The 3,774-nt window shown below is 46.9% G+C and overlaps 1 protein-coding gene and 1 long non-coding RNA gene across 9 annotated transcripts in view; one reads left to right on the plus strand and one right to left on the minus strand.

Annotated features, from left to right (window-relative positions):
- Window positions 1–1,206, minus strand: part of LOC103385504 (uncharacterized) — a 7,074-nt gene extending 5,868 nt beyond the window's left edge. For all 3 annotated transcript variants that reach the window (XR_001760652.2, XR_003050889.1, XR_003050888.1), the window contains exons 1-2: window positions 1,099–1,206; window positions 423–532 (exon numbers count right to left, since the gene is read on the minus strand). This is a non-coding gene — a long non-coding RNA (uncharacterized LOC103385504). The remainder of the gene's footprint in view (window positions 1–422; window positions 533–1,098) is intronic.
- The window catches only part of LOC103385505 (membrane-associated guanylate kinase, WW and PDZ domain-containing protein 1-like), a 35,495-nt gene that overhangs the window by 10,078 nt on the left and 21,643 nt on the right, over window positions 1–3,774 (plus strand). The window contains exon 1 of one of the 6 annotated variants that reach the window (XM_025059433.1): window positions 2,936–3,473. The exons of the other annotated variants lie outside the window; for them this stretch is intronic. The gene's annotated coding sequence lies outside the window, so the exon portion shown is untranslated. Of the gene's footprint in view, window positions 1–2,935; window positions 3,474–3,774 lie in introns of those variants that run through there. 6 annotated transcript variants of the gene reach the window in all.

Consider the following 3,774-nt stretch of genomic DNA (forward strand, 5'->3'; position numbering starts at 1 on the left):
GAATGCAATGGAGGTCAGGTCCAGATGCTGCTCAAACAAAAGGGCTCCACGGGGGGGACGACAGGGGGAAGTGTGGCACTCGCCATTGTGTGTGTGTCGCTGCATTGCGGGGTGCAGCCGGGGAGCCTCATGCTAACGTCCACCGCCATTCATTTCTGTAACAGACGACTGCCCCCCCCGTCCCCCAGCTCCTGTGTGTGTGTGTGTGTGGTTAATATTTAGTTAACGTGGCCAAATACACACCGCATCAACACGGCGTTCACCCGGGGAAGGACGCAGCGCTGAGAAGACGTGAAGCTAACTGACAGGAAGCTGCTCACACACAGGCTACGACGGAGTCATGACGACATGTCAACACTGGCGTGTGTGTGTGTGTGTGTGTGACATCATTACTACATGTGTTTAATATACTGTCAAAATACCTGTGAACCTCCGTCACGCAGGTAGAACCAGGACCCAGGCAGACTCCCCCCGGTGGGTGGACTCTGGTACTGGAGGCTGTTGTTTCTGCTGTTGTTTTCGTACCGACAGCCTGAAACATTACAAAGGCACCTTACAGTAATTCATCCAGATGAAACAATCCCCCTCAGACCCCCCCCTCTCCCTCCTCCACTGTGTGGTCTGAGCAGACTGGACCTGGACTCTGTCCTTAATCTAATCTGCTCTGATGAACTGACACCAGATTACAACCTCCGACAGATACTCAGTACTAGTGGAGGGTTTTTCTTATAGTAGTCATGGTTACTACATTTGTATTGTGGTCAATATTTGACACAATAAACAACACTTTCCAGTTCAAATCTATTCTGGTCCAGGACTAAACCAGTGACATGACATACCAGGTGAAGTTACAGAAACAAAAATGTTCTTTTCATCTCTAGTTCTCTGTCCATACAGGTCTGGTGTCCACTGATGGTCTGTACCAGGACTGTCGTAGCTAACGTTAGCTCTGGTGTCTGTACCAGGACTGTTGTAGCTAACGTTAGCTCTAGGCCTTTTATTTGGAGCTAGCAAAGAAACATTAAGTGTTTTACCACCTCCTACTGGCTGGAGAAATGTTATGTTTTTTCAGGTATACCTGTTGAATGAAATACATACTTTTGGTGTGTATTTTTCCTCCATGTCTTGCAGTCATCTTACAGCCGTTCTGCCTGTGTCTACTCCGGCTGTGGTCGGGGAAGCGTGGTGGTGATTAGCGACTCTGGTTCTGTGGTCATGGAAATGATGTGGTGGTGATTAGCGACTCTGGTGACTCTGGTTCTGTGGTCATGGAAATGAACTGTTCCAATTCACTGGCTGAACAAAGATTGTCTTTTAGCGTCAGTGAGGCTTTGAAAGACTGATCTGTGTGTGAGAGTCTTGTGATGATTTGTTTGCAGCTCAGTCTTTGTGTTCAAATAACTGACACTGATCTATGGTGTACTCTCCAGTCCCACAAATGTTGGTCCACTGCCTGGGAACTCAACAGCCACGGCTGAGCTTTTGGAACGAGGATTTCCTTAAACTTGAAAAAATTCCACTGAAAAAGTTACAAGTGATAGTAGAAATGAAGATGTTGTGTGACGCTAAGGCAGGACCTGAACGCAGCACACGGAGACTCTGTTCAGACAGTTGGCTTTAAAGTACAAAGTAACAAAAACTCACCGGGTCACAGGAACATCAACTAGACATGGACCGGTCCGGACTAGAAGCTGGAACAGAACCGACAGAACAACGATCCAAGAAGACAGAGGTGTAGATACACAGGGCACCAGGTGACACGAGTGATCCCACTGATTAACTCCACCCAGCAGAGACAGCAGCAAACAGAAACCAACAGACCTAACAGCACATCCTTCTCTGGAGAATTTTATAGAACACTAGTCTAATAAGAAGAATTAAAATAACAGTCAGAAAAAAACTCACTGTGTTGAGGCCAGGAGGTAGAGGTCGCTGCCTGGACACAGACACATGGTCCAGGGCTCTGGACCTTCATGGTTCACTATGGTGACACGGAGGATTCTCTCTTCGCCGTGAATTCATCATCACCATTCAGTTCTCTGTAAATCCAACCTAAAGTTTGTCTGAACTGTGACATGTTTAAGACCAAATGTTTCATCAGATTTTTTTTTATCATATTTCATTATCAAACACATGTTGAAGTAGAGAACACCTGCGCTACACTTCTTGTTTTTAGCCTCCATGCTAACTGCTGCTGTCGCTGCTACAGCTCACTCGTTCTCCGCTTCTTGTCAACTGTAAACTTTTGAATGACTAAAAAATAATTGTTGAAAATAATTGAAGATAAACCTCAGCTCAGCGCACATGACAGACTGTGGCCAGACTGTTGATAACATGATGTGTGTGTCTGTAGCTCGTGCGCTAACGGCTCAGCTGAGGTGCAGGAGTTTGACATGAACGTCTGAACACGTCAGTACAGAAACTTCGCTGCTTTTGTTCTCGGGCGTTAACTAAGTTGATAAGAATGAACAGGTCGTTATTCAGGTCTGGGTTTACTGTCCAACCCTGACTGTGATGAGTCAAAGTGGCTCAACCAAATGCTAACAGATGTTTGGCGTTTAGTTTCATTATTCCGGTCCTAAAACCTGCAGCCATTTGAAAAACGACCAAATACTTCATCAGAAATACTACGTGTTACTAGTTAACGGACATTTACTGTCAACTGTCAACAAACCGGAGACTTTTGACATTTAAAAAAAAATGTTTTTCATACTAAGCACGAGCACGCACACACACTGACTGCCATGATGTCCAAATGATCAAACACAGCAGCACAACACTGGTCCCTGAACACAACACTGGTCCCTGAACACAACACTTGGCACCAGCAGTTTCTTTTAAAACAAACTCTTGCCCCCCCACCCCATTTGCACCATTAACACATCATTCAGCAGTCATGTGTAGCAGTTTTTTTTTAAACAAACTCTTGCCCCCCCACCCCTGGTCTGCTGCCCTCTGCAGCATTAACACATCATTCAGCAGTCATGTGACCTGCATGAAGTGTTTATCAGGAAACACTATGTGTAGTAGTGACAATAGTCTATATTTATGGCTTTGATAGGAGGGGAAGGAAGAGGGAGGTAGAGAGAGGGAGAGAGAGAGAGAGAGAGAGGGCTCAGGGTGGGAGGGGGTCAGTGGGCGGGAACAAGCCGGGGTGGTGGGGCTGCAGCCACTGTGAATAGCTCACATTAGCTTAGCATCTAAGCTGGGCTGGACCTTTCATTTGCTGAGGCTGTGGAGCTTTACAGAGAAAAAAACTCCCAGCAGCTGCCGGTTGAAATCTCCTGCCTGAGTGAGCTCCCCGTCTGGGGGACAGCACTCACGGACACATGGATAATCCACGGACGGTTGGGGTGAGAGAGGGAGAGCAGATTCATCCTGCCTGCATTTGTCTTTTTGAACGTTTCTGTGGGAAAAATACACACAAAGAAGAACGCAGCAGCGCCAGCTGCTGGTCTCTGCTGGAGTAGAAGGTAAATGTGTTCATCAGTGAGGAGTGATGCTGAGACACACACACACACACAGGCAGGTGTGTGTGTGTGTGTGTGTGATTCAAGCAGCAGCCTGTTGACACTCTGTTGTTGACGTTTCCGTCTGGTGTCTTGCCGCCGTTGACCTCGGTGACCTGTGGTCATCACTTCCTGTGGTCACTTCCTTCAGTTCTTCTTCTGTCCTCAGTGTCTTCGTCACACACCTTTACTCTTTCTTTTTCTTTGTTGTCCTGATTTCTTCCGTCCCGCGAAAATTCCGTCCTCTTTCTTCTCCCTCCTGCTG

The sequence above is a fragment of the Cynoglossus semilaevis genome, chromosome 10, assembly GCF_000523025.1.
Source record: "Cynoglossus semilaevis isolate Cse_v1.0 chromosome 10, Cse_v1.0, whole genome shotgun sequence".
NCBI classification, from domain to species: domain Eukaryota; kingdom Metazoa; phylum Chordata; class Actinopteri; order Pleuronectiformes; family Cynoglossidae; genus Cynoglossus; species Cynoglossus semilaevis.